The 20,556-nt window shown below is 43.2% G+C and overlaps 1 long non-coding RNA gene across 4 annotated transcripts; it reads left to right on the top strand.

Moving 5' to 3' along the window:
* Window positions 1-7,210: 7,210 nt before the first annotated feature.
* LOC309825125 lies at window positions 7,211-11,032 on the top strand. Of its 4 annotated transcripts, none has more exons than XR_014296998.1 (4): window positions 7,211-7,327; window positions 7,990-8,095; window positions 10,584-10,680; window positions 10,790-11,032. It is a non-coding gene; the product is annotated as an uncharacterized lncRNA (long non-coding RNA). The 4 variants fall into 4 exon arrangements; XR_014296999.1 differs by having other exon boundaries at window positions 7,231-7,327; window positions 7,987-8,095; XR_014297000.1 differs by lacking the exon at window positions 7,211-7,327 and adding an exon at window positions 7,535-7,561 and having other exon boundaries at window positions 7,987-8,095.
* The last annotated feature ends 9,524 nt before the right edge of the window (window positions 11,033-20,556 follow it).

Consider the following 20,556-nt stretch of genomic DNA (forward strand, 5'->3'; position numbering starts at 1 on the left):
AGTCAGGACCCAGTTAATGGCCAGAACTTGTCCTGCTGCAGCCCCTGACCTGTCCTCCTCCTAAGAGGGGACAGCAGCAGAAGGAGCCCTGGCCTCCTTTGCGGGGAGCTGCAGGACACCCAGGGTGCTACAGGTTCTCCCTGCAGACTCTCCACAGCTCAGGCCCCAGGTCCCCTGACTGCAAAGTGGAGAAGATTGTACAAAAGTGTCCTGGAGTTTTTGAAATTCAGTTGTAAAAATAATACATACTCATTTTAGAAAAATTGGAAAGTACAAATGAGCAAAAATGAAAACAATTTAAAATAATTAAAACCCACCCTTGCTAGGGGATGGGGGAGGGGGAAATAGAGAGTTGTTTAATGGGTACAGAGTTTCAGTTTTTTAAGATGAAAAAGTTCTGGAGATTGGTGGCAAAACAATGTGAATATGCTTGAACAATATTGAATTGTACACCTAAATGGTTAAGATTTAAATTTTATATGTATTTTACTACAGTTTTTTTTAAAGAAAGGGTTAAGTCTAAAGGAAAAGAAAAAATTAAAAAGCCACCCATAGCTTTACTTTCCAGGGTAACCACCACATACAAGACAGGATGGGGGGATCTGAGAAAGGAGCTTGTGAAAAGAGGCTGTGCAGAGCTACGAGTGCCCAATGGCACCTCTGAAATGAGCTCCCAGGCGGCCTTGGGGTGTCGTCGGGGGAAGCAGCTGAGGCCAGACTTCAGGCTGGAGCCTGCTGTTGTCCCCAAAGACAAACTGGACTCCCCAGGGCCTCTCTTAAGTGACAGAGACGACATGCTCCTGAGGCTCTGGTCAGTATTTATGAAGGGGTTACTATGGGCAGAGAAGCAGCGGGCAGGTTGGGGAAGCGGGGGATGTGAGTTATCAGAAGGCCTGGGCTCTGTAAATTTGATGTCTCTCAGGTGTCTCCACGGCATGTCAGTGGATAGGTCCCACTTGTCATGAGTCACTGGTTACCATGGAAAGTGGAAGCAGCAGCAGTGGGCTCAGCCCTGGAGAAGAAAGGATGGAGGTGGAAAGGCCAGCCAGCAAGATTCCACTCTGTCCTGGAAGCAGCATCCCCTGCAGCTCGCTCTTCTGCACTGGTCAGGGGGGCAGCAGCATTCCTGAGTGCTCAGTGCTACTCCCGGGACAGGAGTCCTGGCTCGTCTGGGACTCGGGTCACCTCCCGTCCGAGCTCTGGCTGCAGTCACACAGATGTCTCCTCCTCCCATGTTCGAGAGTTTGGGCCCGCTCTACTTCCCGTCTACTCCACTCCTGCCATTACCCTGGGCGAAGCTGACGTCCCCGTGGATGGCCCGCCGCTGCCCTGGTGTCAGCTCCTGATCTCTCCTGCAGCTCTGGAGGCTCTCGTCCACCGTGGCCTTTTGGCCCCTTGGTAGCATCCTGCCTCCCAGAACCTCTGGGCGTCGTTCCATCTCTGGGAGTGTGAGCTCTTTGGCCATGATCACCTCCTTCCTGCTCTGCTGCTTTATAAATGATACATTTATTCTTTAACCTCATCTAACCTTCCCAGTTCTCGACCACTCTGCTTTCTCCCCATCCATCAGCTTCCTCTCATCTTCACTTCCTTTCTGATGGGTCCTAGATCCCACGGTCCATCACACACAACCCTCTCTGCCAGTATTTCTGAGGGCCAAGGGGAACATACTGGGATCACCCTTTCCTTCTCAGAAAAAAGGCTTATTTTCTTTGGGAACTCACCAAGATGAGTCTCATCAACAAACAAAGCTGCATTTGCCCACCCTTCCTTCTGTGAAGTACCTGCTCAGGAAATATAAAGTGTGCAACACTTCACATCTAGTCTTACATAGTCAGATGGCGTTTCCAAATCAATCCTGACACATGGGAGCCCATCTCATTTTGTACACTTCTTGGTGTCTCCCTTTTCCCCATCCTTGTCTTCTAGTGGGTCCACCGAGTCTTCTTTGTTCCATGTCTTCCCTGTAGAGAGGAGTTGCCTTTTTGGAGGGCTTCCTAGTATTTGCACTCCCTTCCCATTGAGGGGGATCCCTGTGTGTGTGACTCTTGGTTTGAGACCAAGCCCAGGCTCCTACCACAGAAGCTGAAAGGGCTCTGGACACCGCATCACTGACACCACTGTGTGACCCAGGACTTGCACTCAGGCAGCTGGATGGTCTGACCTGGGACTTCCACTGGGAGTGATACTAAGACCCATGACAACAGGGGCAGACATGTCCAGGGCAGCAGTGCTAACAGCAGCATCCCATGCAGGCTGCTCCCGGGGCCCCTGCTGCCCAGCCCGCCTTGGCTTCTGCCCATTTTCTCTGCCGGTTTTTCAGCCTTCTTGTTCTGAGCTACTAAGAGCCTTTCAATAAATTCCTTTTTTGCTTAAGTTGGCCAGAGTTGTTTGCTGCTGTTTGCAACCCAGAACCTTAACAGATCCATCTACCACTGCTGTGAAGGTTACACATTCTGCTTTTTCTACTAGTGGTTGTCTTTACATATTTTTAAGATGAACAGATATTATCATTGTTTTGAAACCCCAAACTACAGTCTGTAATACTTAATCATTCTCCTCTCTCACTCTGTTTTTAAAACTTTTTTTAAGAGGCAAGAACGATGAGGACACACTTAAGGTATTTGATCCTAGAAACACATTTACATTTTTCTAACAGTCTAATCCTCTTCAGCACAAGAACTTTAGTATGCTTCTTCTGACAAAGCAGTAGGGTATAAAGGTGGTGAGCAGGGACTCGAGTCAGGCTGCCTGGGTTCAAATCCTGACTCAAAAGTCAGACTGGCCTTAGGCCAAAGTCAGACTGGACTGAAAGGTACTGACATTTCTAAACAAAGGATGAGCAACCTGCCTGCACACAAATAAGAGACTCAGAGGCCAACACTGAGCGCTGCATCCTTCCAAACAGTGTCCAGGTTCCTAAGTCTACGAGGTTTAGTTTGAGGATGGTAGTTACTGAGGTAAATGTCCCTTTGTGTGGCCTCTTTAAATGCAACACCCCAACTTCACCTTCTTTCAAGCTTCTGCACAAGGCAGGGCAGGACAACTGGGGGGCTGTTTAGGAATAGAGGCCACGGCCCAGGTGAGGGACAGTGGGGATCCAGGGAAGGCCGTACCTGGCTGGGTAAGAGTGCCCTGGCTCAGGAGAGGTGGCCACAGGCTAGAGCTAGGCTGGAGGGCCTGGAAGCTGCTGCCACATTCTCTGGAACATCTACAAGAGTACCTGGGGTCTTTTAATCTAATATTCAAGTAGCTTCATCAGCTCTGAGCAGTGTGGGTATCATTCATTCAGCTAACATGTACTGAGTACCACGTGCCAGGGACCGTACAAGGCTGGGAGCGGGGGCATACAAGTGTTCTGACAGCTGCAAGTCTGGGGGCACAGAAGAGAGGCAGCTGCCCCAGTGGAGGGAAGGTTTCCAGGAGGAGGCGATGCTGCTCAAAGTTCTGGGAGAAGGGGTTGGACTGGCCTCTGAGCTTTGGCCAGGGAAGGGCGGAGCAGCTATAATGACAGTTCCACCAACACTGAATCCAGGGGAGGGGGACCCTAAAGGAAACAGGGGCCGTCAGGAGGAGGAATGGACATTGGACAGGCAAAAACAATAGCAAAGCAGACTGCGGTCCAAGTTCTTTGCTCTCATTCTCTAGACTTCCCTGGTTGCTCTTCCTGGAATTTGCACTTGGAACCTTCCCTCCAGTCTTCCTGTCTGTCTGGCCTTCATGCATAGGTAGGATGTGTTTCCATTTTAGTAAATTTGAAAAAACAAAAAAATGAAGTATACAAATAAACTACTTTTATTCCCAACACCTAAATTAACCACTATTAACATTTTGGCAATTTGATCCCTGTCATTTCCCACACATATACCCTCCCCTCATTAATGAATAATACACTGTTTTCAATCGTTTGCTTTGTGAGAGAACTGCCTTGAACCGTCTGGTACAATATCCATGGTTACGATGGACGGATGAAGCTGACAATACCCAAACTGTGAGATCAAGTTTACCATCACTAGAAGTGGTGACTTAACCAGACATTAAGTGCCTCCTAGAAGGATGTAACAAGTACACAAAACCAACCATAAGTCTTGCAAAAAAAAAACTGAAGCTGAATGTCAGGAAGCTCCAGATCTAACTGGCAGTTTACAAGATCACTGCGGACGGAGGAGCGCGTTCAAGACACCTCGGCGGTGTAAGGCAAATCTAGCATAAGGACAAATTCTATAAGACAAATGGCCTGGTTTCTTCAACAGATAAATGGTATTTAAAAGGAGGTTTCTATTACAAAGTAAAAAAGATTTAAAAGATGTATCAACCAAAGGTAATGCATGGAAATGTTTGAATCCTAATTCAAACATGCTAACAGGGCTTCCCTGGTGGCGTAGTGGTTGGGAGTCCGCCTGCCGATGCAGGGGACACGGGTTCGTGCCCCGGTCCGGGCAGATCCCACATGCCGCGGAGCGGCTGGGCCCGTGAGCCATGGCCGCTGAGCTTGCGCGTCCGGAGCCTGTGCTCCGCAGCGGGAGAGGCCACAGCAATGAGAGGCCCGCGTACAGCAAAAAAAAAAAAAAAAACAAAAAAACATGCTAACAGCAAAAAACAACAAACACGCTAACAGCAAAAAGGCATTTTTGAGACAGAAAACTGAACACAGACTAGATATTAGATGATATTAATCCTGATAGCCTGTATCAGTACTTAATAAAGTGTTTACTGGCAAAATAATAGGATGCCTGGGATTCACATTAAAATACTCAAGCCAAAAAAAAAAAGGGAGAGAGGGAGAGCAAAACTAAAGTGGGGCAGGGAATAGCTGAAAAAAGAATTGCAAAAATACTGAAGTGATTGAGGTGATGGGTAAAAAGGGATTCATTAAATTATATTCTACTTAATAATGTATGCTTGAAAATGTCCATAATAAATTTTAAGTTTGCAATAAAGATTCACATATCTGTATCTTCAGCAGCGTGATCCCTTATCTCTAGGTGAGAAAAGTGGAATTCCTCAATTTAAGGAAGGAGAATTTTTACCTCAACAGGAAGTCACCAAATTTCTCTCCAGGTGTTTGTAATGAGGGGGTTCAGGATATGCTACCCCAAAATACAGCCCCTTGGCATACTGAATATCTTAAGCCAAATGCATCGGTAACACAGCAGGTGCAGAGAGGACTCTGACCTTCCCCCGAAGCAGGTCATAAGACCCTCACGTGAGAGGTGCTCTCCCTCTACCCAGAGGAAAGAAGCATTCTTTTCTCCAAGACTGAGGAACACCAAGACCACACTTACCTCACACTTCTTTCCTTACTTTCACATTTTGTGACACCCTCTACTCTTCATCACATCTAGCAAAACACTCAGGTTTAACCCATTCTTCAGGTCTTCATTTCCTTATGAAGGTTCCTGTGTCACATCAAACTGTATGCTTTTCGCTTGCTAATCTGCCTTTTGTCACAGGGCCCCAGCTAACAATTTAGACAGGTAGAGGAAAAAGATATTTTTCCTCCTCCACAGTAACAATTTGCCTTCTCACCAGTTTCCCCACAATCCCCAAACACTTGTTTGATGTTTTAATTTCTGTTAATCTGATGATACAAAATAGCATTGTATTATTGTTTTAAATGGTATTTTCCCTGTGGTTGTATAGCTGAGCATCTCTTCGTTATCTTTTCGTGCCATCTAAATTTCTTCTGAAAACTACTTTTCATATCCTTTGCCCATATTTGTTTGCCGATTTTTTTTTTTTTTTTAACTTTTGGCATGTGAGACCTTAGTTCCCTAACCAGGGATGGAATCAGCCCCCCATGCATTGGAAGCGCAGCGTCTTAACCACTGGACCACCAGGAAAGTCCCTGTTTGCCTTTTTCTTATTGTAGTTTTTCATACTCTGATACTAACTTTTTATTATATATGTTACAAATATTTCTTCCCAATTTGTTCCTTATATTTTAAATTTGTTTATAGAGACTCTTGCACCCAAAGGTTTTAAACTGTAACATGGCCAAATCTGTCATAATTTTTTTGCTCTGTCATAATCTTGCTGTGTCTTAAGAGTGACATTCATATTCCAAGTTCTTATTACAGATTTTAATAAGAATGCTTCTTACTTTTTGCCATCAAATATTCTACATTTTCAGATAAGGTTTATCTAAAAGATATGTATTTTTCTTCCTTTAGTCTCTTAGTTTGACATTATTAACTTACCTTGCGCCATCTGGCATTCCAGAGATAAATCCTATTGGTCAATATTCTTTTACTATATTCAGTCAAGTACCAAATCTAAAATACGTAGGCAAATCGTTCTTCTCACTCTTCTTCCTCCCCAATCTGGGACTTTCTGAAGCTAGGACAAAAGCAGGGCCCCTTACTCAGGGTCACCCTTCCCCACCCCTCAAAAACACACACATGACCCAAAGTGCTCATTTTCAAATCCCAATGTGGGTATTATTCCTAGAATTTTGATCCCACTACAGGGCCTAATGGTGCTAATGGTCGTTAAGAGACAACATATTAAAGATGGCTTAATTCAAAGAAAATAAGAGACCATATTAAGTAATTGAGGATGCAAATCAATGGCTTCGGACGAGTTCCTTAACCTCTGGGAAACCAGTAACCGATTCTAAGTCACAGATTTGTTTTGAAAAGTCCATGATAAAATGTATGAAAAGCAACCGGTATAAGGCCTGGCACAAAACAGATATTAATGTTTTAGCTGTGACCATTACTACTATCACTAACTGCTTTGAGGGCAGCTTCAGACGCGGGTGGGCAGCGAGGGAAGGTTCCCCGGGGTCAAGAGGCCGACTGCCGGCTTCTGGTCTCCGCTCCACCTCGCGCTGTAAGGTCTGTGCCTCTTTCTAGGCTGAAAATGTCGAGAGTACTAACACACACCCCAATGAGGGGGTGGCTGCCTAACCGGATTAATGGATGTGAAAGCCTGGAACCGACCCTGGGTCCCCGCATGTAGCGGAACCCGCGCCTCTTTCCACGGAAGCGCTGCACTCACAGCGAGCGCCCACCTCACCCACTCGGGGGCCTCCCGGGCCCGCCCAAACCAAAATGTCCGCCCTGCGCGCAGGCGCAACACTTGCTGCCCCGGCTCGAGACCCCGCCCCCAGGCTCGCGCACTGCCCGCCCCCCCAGGATTGCGGCTCGGGACTGGCCTAAAGGCAGCGCGGGCTCTGATTGGGCGAGGCGGAGTCACGAGGGCGTCATTCTCTTCCGTGCTGTATTCTGCCTGGGCCTAGAGTTCTGGGAGGCTGCTGGGAGGGCGCTGCCAGGCAGTTGGCGCCTGCGGGCTGCTGCAGACTCTTCCCAGACGTGTAGTGCAGGTGGCCGCGCGTGGTGGCCCGCGGGGCTTTGAGTGGGCGGGGCCCTACACCAGCGATAGCTTTAAGGGGAGGAGTACTCGTCAGGGACAACACTGTGCGGGTTAATTTGGGAAGTGATGGTTAAAGGTCATGGCTTAAGACTCACTTGTGTTGTTGATTTTGATGGGGGTAGCGATGGAAGCTGCTCCAGTTAACAGTGAGTTCTCAGTCTGGAGAGGTAAAGACACTTGAATTGTAGGTACTGATTTTGTTACGCTATGGGGGCTTTATTTTGGTCCCGTGTGCTTCCGTTTGAGCAGTCGGTGGTGGAATTACTAATTTTTAAGAGCATCAGAGTTACTTGAAAACGATGGTGAAGGGAGCCGAATGAGAGGAAAAGGGAGGAATTCCTTTTTTACCTCGAGGAGTTTCGTTTCTAGATCGTGGCAAAAGAGAAGGTATGGGAGACCTAGCCTACGAACATATACCAAAAATTATCTGTGCGATATATTTTGATATTAACTGGTGAGAGTAAAAGATTCCAAATGAAAATAACTAGGATGAGGCCTAACACGGACTTATTGCAAATGGAAACTTAACACGAATACTAGAGGCAAAAGGTGCATAGCCTGGAATGTTGAAGTCCCTGTGATGTGCCTAATAATCTTGTCCATTTGAAGCAGGAAAACAAATCAAGGTGAACTGAAGAAAATGAGCCTTTCCCCAGAGGAGATAGAAGATGGGGAAGATGAGACATCAGAAGATAAGGACAATGGCAGTAGAGATGAGGTAACTATGTGTACAGTGTGCAGCACAGTAACTTACTAATATCAACAATCCAAATCCAGAGGAAAGCAGTTAAACTGCATTGTTTGATCTGAAAAGTGGTTTTGTGAACATTTTCCAACTAGTTTCACAAGCTCACCCTAAACTCAATACCAAAGTCTGACAAGGTCATTTTTAGAAAGGAACGTTACAGACCACTCTCAGGAGCATAGATGTAAAAATTCCAAACAAAGTATTAGCAAACTAAATATTAGTGTTATGCAAAAAGAAGAGTACATTGTGACTAAGTGCAGTTTATTTGGGGAATACAAAAGTGTTCTTTGTTTGAAAAGTTATTTTGATTGCCTGGAAATACCGGTTTGAAAGAAAATCTCTTGATTCTTAAAATTGCTTCCTTCAATTCCATTAGTTTGTGTGTCCACCAAACATATGTTTCCATATTTATCCTTTCGGCAAATATTTAGGTCCCTAGTATGTTCTGTTTCTGGCTGGGAGCCTCTGCATTAGTATTCCAATGTAGATAGGTTTAAGTTGGGCCCTAAAAGAATTGCGGTGGGTGAGTGGGTACACAGTTAGTGAATATTGAATGCTTCATCTGTGCAGCCACTGTGCTAGGACTTGATGCACTATCTCATTTCATCCTCACAGTGACCATGTTAGGTAGGGATCCTTAGCTCCATTTTATAGACAGGAAAAGAGAGTCATTGACTAACTTGCTCATGGTTTCATGAGCTAATAAGTGACAAATAATAAGTGACAGAACCCGCGTTATGCATTTGGTTCTGCCGAATCCAAAGCCTCTACTCTTTTCTGGTTCATTTCTCAGTCTTCGCCCAAGCAGCTCTTTTGGAGAGACAGATAGGTATTCAATCGCCAATCTTTTGGTATGGGGCTAAGGCTTTGTCTTTGACTTTGAGTTCACTGTTGCGGTAGCTTATCTTTGTATAAAGTATATCCATTGTGTATCTTTTGCAATTTAAAATTTGTTTCTTTAAAACAAAGCAAAACTTAAACGCTAGGAAAGCAATTCGAAAACAGACGCCTACATTTTTACATTGTTTTCCCCATTCTTTTATGGTTCCTCACCCACACCTAATTTGAGCTTTATTGAGTATGTCCAAAGCGTTCAACTTTGTTTTACTAGGTTCAATAACTTTTTGCATTAATCTGATTGGTTTATATGACATTTATTATGTAATTGAAACTGCAACTACAATGGTCATATATAGGTTTGCGAACAAAAGACAGGTTTATTAAGGATACGGTTCAGCTTACAGGATCAGAAACTTCTAGGTGTACCGAGTACCACTTAGTAAGCCCATTAGCCGCATGTGCTTTTTGCATGCATTTCATAGGCATCAAGTTAGTAAATCCTGTTTGGAATTGAGATGGCCATTTAATCCAGCCACAGACTAGCTTAATGTGACACAGTTAAGTGGACATAGTTAGTAGACGTAGTTAGGAGAGCACCTACTGTACTGTGATGTCCACAACACAGTGCATTAACTCTCTATACCAATCAGAGCCAAAAAATTCTTGGTGAATGCAACTTTTGTTTCGGAACCCAGACTGTGTTAGCTCAGAGGAAAATAGGAGTAGTCACATTATATTTTCCTTAAACTGAGATGCATGTGTTATGGTTCTAGACTGTTCACACTGGCAGCCTTTGGTCATTCCTCTTTAAAATGTGATGCCTGTGACCGTTTACTCTGATTGGTGCAGCATATAGTGGTGGTATCACAGTTAGATTAACTTCTAGGCTAACCATACCCTACTGTGGGCTCGTTGAAATTATTTAATTCAAACCCTAGTCTTTTTCACGTGCCTTCCCTGATCCCATGTCATTCCTATGCCAGATGAACTGGTCCCTCATCTGTTTGCCTGTAAATATTGTTCATAGCCAGTAATGCTAATCACATATTATAGTGACTCATCTCTTCCTGTGATGTGGGTTGAGGTCTGTATGTGTGTATGTGTGTATGTCTATATACACACATACATATACATACACACACACACCAGTTGTGTTTTTGCTGGGGCTGCCATAATAAAATATCACAGATGTGTGGGTGGCTGAAACAACAGAAATTTACTTTCTCTCAGTTCAGGAGGCCGGATCAAGTTGTTGGCAATTCGGTTACTTCTGAGGCCTCTCTCCTTGGCGTGTAGATGTCTTCCTTCTTGCTGTGTTTTCACATGGTCATCCACCACCCATAGTTCTTCATTTTCTCCTTTTGTATGTGGCGAGACTTCATTCAGTGTTCTGCTAAAATTTTCATCTTTAGTCATTTAGTTTTATAATACTGTGCCCAATTTTTAGTAGCGTGGCGAGACTTCATTCAGTGTTCTGCTAAAATTTTCATCTTTAGTCATTTAGTTTTATAATACTGTGCCCAATTTTTAGTAGCTCTGGGATAGGAATCTGTGGTGTAATTAGGAAGCACGAGGTCCAGTTTTGGGGGCCTGGCTCTCATTCCTGTGTATGTTTTAGGTGCCTGCGTGGGGGTCCTCACCTTTGGTGTTTTACTTGAATGCAGAGAGTTGGGACACTACAGACACACTGAGCCACCTGAACAGTCGTTGACTTGGTATGTTTTCCTTGCATACTTTTAGAAACCTAGATCCTTCCCTGTAGAGATTCTGATTTCGAAGCTCTAAGTGAAATACAAGAATTTTCTCTTTCTCTTTTTTTCTTAGACAAGCGTGCCAGGTAATTCTGGTGCTGGGAGCTCTTTTACTGCACACTGAGAAATTCATCCTGGAGAAATCAACACAGCCGTTGACACGTGGGCCTGAGCAGATCTTGCACTTGCTGACTGTGCAATGTGACTGTCGCCTCCTGGCCACAGAGGAGACATCTCTTCATTGTTGTTCTTCCTCCTCTAGGTTGATGTCCCTCAGAAAAATGGTAGGAAGATTACTACTGCTCCAGGAAATAAAATCGAGAAAAAAAAGTTTCTGGCTCCCATGTTTGCTGAGAAATTAATATCACCATGCAGGAAGGGAGCCACAGGGGCCAAGGTTCCAAAAGACAGGAGGAGTGCCCTGCTCGAGAACCATGAGAAGGGACTTGAGAACCCTGAGGAGGATGAAGGTAAGAACTGTGAGTTGTGTCAGGTTGAGGGATGTAAAGAGTCCCCTCTGGGGACATCCCTGCTGGTGGCTGTCAGGGGTCAGCCCTATGTGCCATTGCACATGGCTCTCGAAAGGGTTCTGTGGAAATGCCACCCTTGGCATCCCTGGCCGATTCTCCAGGCTTGGCTTGAGGAGTCCCAGTGGACATTTGACTTCTGTTGTCCACATGACCAGAATCAGAGTTTTCTCTTTGAGTATTGTACACTCTTTCTCTCCTTGTGCTTATGAGCCAGGCAGGTTAATTGTCCCCCAGATTTCACTCTGAGTGATTTTTTTGTCCTGATGGCGTCTGTGTAACATTTTAAATGGTATTGCTTCCAAAGCAGTAATTCTTAGCATTGTTATGAAAATACAATAATACATTTTAAATTATTTCAAATAAAAGGTTAAAATGACAGCGAATTTTTTTCTTAGATTTGTATATACAGTCAGACTTATGAGCAGTTTCTCTGAAAGAACAACTTGTCATTTTCATTCTTAACAAGTCTGTGCGGCAGTAATTGATTGGGTGGGTTTTCATTTAGATTCTGAAAAAGAAGCCCTGTATCCTTCATGGGCCAGGGGGAGAAAAGCCTTTCCCCTGGGGGCAGAGGAAGACGAGCAGGACCATAAGGGTGATGACGAAGGCTGTGAGGAAGAGGAAGGTCAGAATGACCTAAACCAGTTCTGTTAAGTGGTAGCCAGTATCAAGGAATTAGAGTTATAAACGAAGCCGTGGGACAGGCCTGTTGAAGTTCTTTTAGGAACTTGAAGAACTTTTCCTAATTAATTTATAAATGCTTTTAAAAGTATTCTGGGGCTTCCCTGGTGGCACAGTGGTTGAGAGTCCGCCTGCCGATGCAGGGGACGTGGGTTCGTGCCCCAGTCCAGGAAGATCACACATGCTGCAGAGTGGCTGGGCCCGTGAGCCATGGCCGCTGAGCCTGCACGTCCAGAGCCTGTGCTCCGCAACGGGAGAGGCCACAACAGTGAGGGCCCGCGTACCACAAAAAAGAAAAAAAAAATCCAATTAAAAGTATTCTGACCAGACCTAACCCAGGCATCTTGTGGAGAATAGGCACAGTGTAGGTATGGCATTTGTGGACAGTGTAAAGGCTCCCACTTCACTCATTTAGTGGCACAGACAGACGATTAAAAATACTATATTCTGGGGACTTGCCTAGTGGCGCAGTGGTTAAGAATCTGCCTGCCAACTCAGGGGACACGGGTTCGAGCCCTGGTCCAGGAAGATCCCACATGCCGTGGAGCAATTAAGCCCGTGCACCACGACTACTGAGCTTGCTCTCTAGAACCTGTGAGCCACAGCTGCTGAGCTCGCGTGCCACAACTACTGAAGCCCACGTGCCTCGAGCCCGTGCTCCACAGCAAGAGAAGCCACCGCAATGAGAAGCCCGCGCACCACGACAAAGAGTAGACCCCGCACGCAGCAACTAGAGAAAGCCCGTGCAGCAACGAAGACCCAACACAGCCAAAATAAATAAATAAATTTATTTTACAAAAACCCAAAGAAACAAAAATTTGTATTCTGGCTTTTGCCCACAGAGCCTATGAAGAAAGCACCTGATAAACCAGAAGGAAGAAATGACCAAACAGAATGCTTCCCCTGAAACCAAAATTCAGAAATTAGAAGGTAACTTCTTTGCTGCGTTTTAGAGCACAAGAGACACGTGGAGAGTTTCATATTGGCAAAAACCAAAACTCTGTTAGCCCAAATGATGGACAAAGGGATTTTAATTGCAGCCTGGTGTTACAATATGCCAGATTCTTCAATGGAAATTTTTTTTAGCATCATTCTTTCTGAACTGTTTCTTTGAGTTCTTTCTCTCTCTCTCTCTCTCTTTCTCTTTGCCTTTTTGTATGTTAGCTAAACCACCTGTAAGTTTCAAACTATTTGTTGGAAACCTGAATTTCAACAAAACTGTTGCTGAACTAAAAACTGGTCTTAGTGAATTTTTTGCTAAAAATGACGTCGCAGTCATTGGTGTCAGAGTTGGCTTGTCCAGGTAAATACTGATAAATTAAGGGTGTTGTTAAGAGTTTATCAGCCCAACAATTATTATTCTTGTCAGATCCTTTTGTTACTTGTTCTTCGCCCTTTATAAGATATTACCTCAGCCTCTTGCAGTTCAGAATGAGTATTTAAAGTCCTTCAGTGGCTCATTTAATAAATCCATTATATTAAATTTTGCTATCCCATTTTTCCAACCAAAATACTAAACTAATCACAAGATCTTCCAGGTCTTTACAGAAACATGTTTTCATGATTTTCCAACTGTGAGCAATGTTATTTGCCTAGAATTATTTTAAACGAACACAGATTTAATCACAAAACCCCTAGCTTTGGTGGCAAATATAGGTTCTGTATCAGTTCTGCTTTTTTGCTGAATTGAATTTCATCGTTTCTTACTTCTTTCTCATCAGAAGCATATGTCTTGGGTGTGAGCATGCTTATTTTATGGTACTCAGGATTTCTTAGGTAGAAATGAAAAGATAATAATAATAGTAAACATTCATTGAGTACTCATTCTACCAGGCATTGTTCCTTGTTTATTTAACTCATTGAATCCATAAGACAATTCTCAGCAGTAATTATTGTCATTATCCCCATTTTACAAAGGAGAAAATTGAGGCACAGAGAAGTTAAGTGACATACCGAATATCACACAGTTAGAAAGTGGCAGGGTCAGGATTTGAGCCCAGCATTCTGGCTCCAGAGGTGATGCCACAACTTTTGACACATTGCTCTGCTTACACTTTTTATTAACTATATTGTGAAATATTGTTGTGTTTGTAGTAAATAAACATTCCTTTTGCATTAAAAAAAAATTCTTGTGACTTCCCTGGTGGCGCAGTGGTTAAGAATCCACCGGCCAATGCAGGGAACACGGGTTCGAGCCCTGGTCCTGGAGGATCCCACATGCTGCAGAGCAACTAAGCCATTCGCCACAACTACTGAGCCTGCACTTTAGAGCCCGCGAGCCATAACTACTGAGCCCGTGTGCCACAGCTACTGAAGCCTGTGGACCTAGAGCCTGTGCTCCACAACAAGAGAAGCCACCACAATGAGAAGCCTGTGCACTGCAACGAAGAGTAGTCCCCCATCGCTGCAACTAGAAGAAAGCCCGCAGGCAGCAACGAAGACCCAGCACAGCCCCCCCCCACCAAAAAAAAAAGAAACTTACTCTAATAGCCTTTGAGTTTGCCAACACGTTTTATTTTAAGAATGATATTTTTGGGTGTTCCCTGATGGTCCAGTGGTTAGGACTCTGCACTTTCACCGCCGTGGGCATGGGTTCAATCCCTGGTCAGGTAACTAAGATCCCACAAGCTGGGGCTTCCCTGGTGGCGCAGTGGTTAAGAATCCGCCTGCCAATGCAGGGGACACAGGTTCGAGGCCTGGTCCGGGAAGATCGCACATGCCACGGAGCAGCTAAGGCAGTGCATCACAACTACTGACCCTGTGTGAGCCGGCGAGCCATAACTACTGAGCCCGTGTGCCACAATTCCTGAAGACTGCATGCCTAGAGTCCATGCTCCACAGCAAGAGAAGCCACCGCAATGAGAAGCCCGTGCACCGCAACGAAGAGTAGCCCCCGCTCACTGCAACTAGAGAAAGCCCGCGCGCAGCAACAAAGACCCAACACCGCCAAAAATAAATAAATTTATTTAAAAAAAGATCCCACAAGACGCATGGCATGGCCAAAAAAAAAAAAAAAAAAGATATTTTTGTTTCAATTCACAAGTGCAATGGCTGTTTCTTAAAACAGAAATTCAAAAGCGTGTCGTTTCATTTTTTATAGCTTTTGGTTAAATCTGGCCAGTCGTTAGAAAACTAATAATGATTTCAGCGGGTGAGTTTGCCCTGACTCTCAGTCCTTGCCCTGGACGAGGGCTTCTCGACTCTTGCACTATTAAAATTTGGGGCCAGCTAATTCCTTGTTGGGGGGGACTGTTCAACAGCATCCCTGGATTCTACCCACTAGATGCTAGAAGCCCCCCAGTTGTGACGGCCAAAGATGTCTCCAGATATTGTCAGACTCATCCCAGGTGAGAAGTGCTGCTCTCCGGTTACTTGATGGCACTGATATTGCCAGTTGGGGGAGCCTTGGTTTTAATTTGTAAAATTTGACAGCTGCGTTTGACTCAATGCTAATTTCCACTTTCACAGCCAGTGTGAGTAGCCAGCTGGAAGGCATATGCCTTTTGACTCTACTTGTGTTTTTTTTCCTTTTCGGCTGCATCTCTGTAGGAGATTTGGTTATGTGAATTTTAAATCTGCTAACGACCAGGAAAAAGCCCTGGAACTTAGTGAGACAAACGTCCTTGGATATGAAATTAAATGGAAGAAACCGAAAAGGGAAAGGAAACAAAGAAACGTATGCAAGCAAGGTAACTTGTTCAGAGATACCTGTGTACCTAGAAGACGCTGCATCAAACAGGAATATCGTATTCTTTCTTACTCTGTGCAAGCACTCCTCAGTTTCTAGCAAGTCCCCTACTTCCACAGCACAGACTCTCTCTGCTGTGCTCACTCCTTCTGCTCTAGCCGCACGGCTCACCTTCTCTGTCCTAATGTTCGTGACTTATCCCCTGGCTATTGACAACCCATTCAAGAGTCTCCGCTTAAAGGTTACCTCTGCAGATCAGAAAAATTTTCCCTTGCCCCCAGACTAAGTTAAGTCTTCTCTACTTGATGTTCTCATTTCCCTTTTTACTTTTCCTACCTGACACTTATCACAGTTTGTAATTATGTGACTGTTTGTTTACTAGCCTTTTCCCCAACAAGACTACATTCTCAAGAGTGGAGACCAAGTCCGTATTTTCACAGCCAGCACGTAGCACAGGCCGTTGTCACCCAGACGCTGTGTGCAAATGTTTGGTTTTTTTAATATTTTATTTATTTATCTTCCTTATTTATTATTATTATTTTTTTGGCTGTGTCAGGTCTTAGTTATGGCACATGGGATCTTTGTTGAGGCATGAGAGAGCTTTTTGTTACGACACGCGTGGGCTTCTCTCTAGTTGTGGCATGCAGGTTTTCTCTTTCTGCTTGCAGCGTGCAGGCTCCAGAGCATGTGGGCTCTGTAGTTTGCAGCACGTGGGCTTAGTTGCCCTGCAGTATGTGGGATCTTAGTTCCCCAACCAGGGATTGAACCTGCATCCCCTGCATTGGAAGGTGGATTCTTTACCACTGGACCACCAGGGAAGTCCCCAAATATTGTTAAATGAAGGAATATGTACTACTCTCCAACTCTTTGAGAAGTATTATTTCTCTCTTAGAGAACTCTTGATGCTTATGAGATCTAAACTCAGACTAAAAATACTCTTTTTGTGTTTATGAAGATGGAAATGCCAAAACACTTTTGATCAAGAACTTGCCTGACAGAGTCACTCAGCATGAATTAATAGAAGTGTTTGAGGATACTTTTCAAATCAGATTGGTGAGCAAGGATGGGATGAGTGAAAGGTATGTCTTTGTACCTTGTACTGAAAAAGAATATATGATAACAGAATTTCATTGTATTCTCCCAAATCACTCATACCAGATTTTAGAGAAGGAAAAAGTAGTTATCCAGCCTTTCTACCAGCAGGCAGAGAAAGCATCATAAATGGATAGCCAAAGGCTTCTAGAAGACTGTAAGGCTGTCATAGAGGAATGAAGACTTTATTCTATCAAGTACAAGATTGAAGATTAGAAGAATCCACTCCTAGGTTATCATCATCCTGTCTCTCCAGGGCCGACTACAGGAAAATAACACCCTTGGTGACTTGTCTGGACAGGTACCAAAAGAGAACATTAACTTGGTCTGTTAGAATTATGTTGTAGCCAATTAATGAAACACTGTCACTATATATCTGGGCTTTGGTAGCCTAAGAGGGTGAATATGGTGAAATTAGAAAGGATGGAATAGAATGTATTTTGAAGGGATTCTCAATGTGGTAAAAATTGGGTATCAGGATTACAGATACATTTGAGCTAAATTTGTTGGTGTAGGTGAACTCTAAAATAATCTATGCCACTGTATTCTGATGAACATAATCTCTGGAAAAGAATCCCACAGATTTAGAAAACAAGTCTGAAAAGATAAATCCCAAATTGTTAGCAGTGTTTACTGTGAGGAGGTTTGGGGGCACTCTGCTGGGCTTGCATACCATACCCCCAAATTAACTCAAAATAGATCAAAGACCTAAATGTAAGAGCTAAAATAGAAAACTACGAACAAAACACAGGAGTAAATCTTTGTGATCTTGGATTAGAGTCTTGCACAAGCAATAAAAGAGAAGATTGAGAAGTTGGGCTTTATCAAAATTAAAAACATTTGTACTTCAGAGGACACTATCTAAAAAGTCAAAAGAAACCCTACATCCTGGGAGAAAATATTGCAAATCATATATATGAAAGAGACCTGTATATATAAAAGATATATAAAGAACTCTTACAGCTCAATAATTAAAAGACAACCCAATTAAAAAATGGGGAAAGGACCTGAATGACCGTTTCTCCAAACAAGGTGTACAAATGGCCAATAAACACGTAGAAAGATGCTCAACATTAGTCACTGAGGAAGTGCAAATCAAAACCATGATGTGAAGGAGGGCTGAGTCAAGATGGTGGACTAGGAGGACGTGGAATTCGCATCTCCGCACAACTAGGGAACCTACCAGGCACCGCTGGGGGATCATGGACACCTAAGGGGATGGGAGGAACTGCTAGCAACCGGCTTGTGGGATATTGGTTCCCAGGCTGGAGGTCAGGCCTGAGCTCCTGTAGTGGGAGCTCTGAGTCCAAACTGCTGGACTGACAGAGAACCTCAGACCCCAGGGAGTATTAGTTGGAGTGAGGCCTCCCATGGGTCCTAATCTCAGCACCAAGACCCAGCTCTATCCAACTGCCTGCAAACTCCAGTGCTGGACGCCTCAGGCCAAACAACCAGTAAGACAGGAATACAGCCCCACCCATCAAAAAAAAAAAAAAAGAAAAAAGAAACGACAGAAAAATATGTTACAGATGAAGGAGCAAGATAAAAACCCACAAAACCAAATAAATGAATATGAAATAGGCAACCTATAATTCAGAGTAATGATAGTAAAGATGATCCAAAATTTCGGAAACAGAAAGGAGAAAATATAAGAAACAGTTAACAAGGATCTAGAAGAACTCAAGAGCAAACAAACAGTGATGAACAACACAATAACTGAAATTAAAAGTACCCTGGAAGGAATCAATAGGAGAATAACTGAGGCAGAAGAATGGATAAGTGACCTGGAAGATAAAATGGTGGGAATAACTGCCAGGGAGCAGAATAAAGAAAAAAGAATGAAAAGAATTGAGGACAGTCTCAGAGACCTCTGGGAAAACATCAAATGCACCAACATTCGAATTATAGGGGTCCCAGAAGAAGAAGAAAGAAAGAAAGAAAGGGTATGAGAAAATATTTGAAGAGGTTATAGTCGAAAACTTCCCTAACATGGGAAAGGAAATAGTCAAGTCCAAGAAGCGCGGGGAGTCCCATACAGGATTAACCAAAGAAGCACGCCAAGACACATATTAATCAAACTATCAAAAATTAAATACAAAGAAAAAATATTAAAAGCAACAAGGGAAAAGCAACATATAACATATAAGGGAATCCCCATAAGGTTAACAGCTGATCTTTGAGCAGAAACTCTGCAAGCCAGGAGGGAGTGGCAGGACATATTTAAAGTGATGAAAGGGAAAAACCTAAAAGCAAGATTACTCTACCCAGCAAGGATCTCATTCAGATTGAACGGAGAAATTAAAACCTTTACAGACAAGCATAGGTAAGAGAATTCAGCACCACCAAACCAGCTTTACAACAAATGCTAAAGGAACTTCTCTAGGCAGGGAACACAAGAGAAGGAAAAGACCTACAAAAACAAACCCAAAACAATTAAGAAAATGGTAATAGGAACATACACATCGATAGTTACCTTAAATGTAAATGGATTAAATGCTCCAACCAAAAGATATAGACTGGCTGAATGGAAACAAAAACAAGACCTGTATATATACTGTCTACAAGAGACCCACTTTAGACCTAGGGACGTACACAGACTGAAAAAGATATTCCATGCAAATGGAAATCAAAAGAAAGCTGGTGTAGCAATTCTCATTGACTTTAAAATAAAGACGATTACCAGAGACAAAGAAGGACACTACATAATGATCAAGGGATCAATCCAGAAGATACAACAATTGTAAATGTTTATGCACCCAACACAGGAGCACCTCAATACATAAGGAAAATGCTAACAGCCGTAAAATGGGAAATCGACAGTAACACTATAATAGCAGGGGACTTTTAACACCCCACGTTCACCAATGGACAGATCATCCAAAATGAAAATAAATAAGGAAACACAAGCTTTAAATGACACATTAAACAAGATGGACTTAATTGATATTTATAGGGCATTCCATCCAAAAACAACAGAATACACTTCCTTCTCAAGGGCTCATGGAACATTCTCCAGGATAGGCCATATCTAGGGTCACAAATCAAGCCTTGGCAAATTTGAGAAAATTGAAATCATATCAAGTATCTTTTCTGATCACAATGCTATGAGACTAGATATCAATTACAGGAAAAAAACTGTAAAAAATACAAACACATGGAGGCTAAACAATATGCTACTAAATAACCAAGAAATCACTGAAGAAATCAAAGAAGAAATCAAAAAATACCTAGAAACAAATGACAAAACACGACGACCCAAAACCTATGGGATGCAGCAAAAGCAGTTGTAAGAGGGAAGTTTATAGCAATACAATCCTACCTCAAGAAGCAAGAAAATCTCAAATAAACAACCTAACCTTACACCTAAAGCAACTAGAGAAAGAACAAAAAAAGCCCCAAAGTTAGCAGAAGGAAAGAAATCATAAAGATCAGATCAGAAATAAATTTAAAAAAATGAAGGAAACAATGGCAAAGATCAATGAAACTAAAAGCTGGTTCTTTGAGAAGATAAACAAAATTGATAAACCATTAGCCAGACTCATCAAGAAAACAAGGGAGAAAACTCAAATCAACAGAATTAGAAATGAAAAAGGAGAAGAAACAGCTGACACTGCAGAAATACAAAGGATCATGAGAGATTACTACAAGCAACTATATGCCAATAAAATGGACAGCTTGGAAGAAATGGACAAATTCTTAGAAAAGCACAGCCTTCCGAGACTGAACCAAGAAGAAATAGAAAATATAAACAGACCAGTCACAAACAGTGAAATTGAAACAGTGATTAAAAATCTTCCAACAAACAAAAGCCCAGGACCAGATGGCTTCACAGGAGAATTCTCAAACATT

This window comes from Grampus griseus (assembly GCF_964374135.1).
Source record: "Grampus griseus genome assembly, chromosome: 7".
In the NCBI taxonomy this organism is placed as follows: Eukaryota; Metazoa; Chordata; class Mammalia; order Artiodactyla; family Delphinidae; genus Grampus; species Grampus griseus.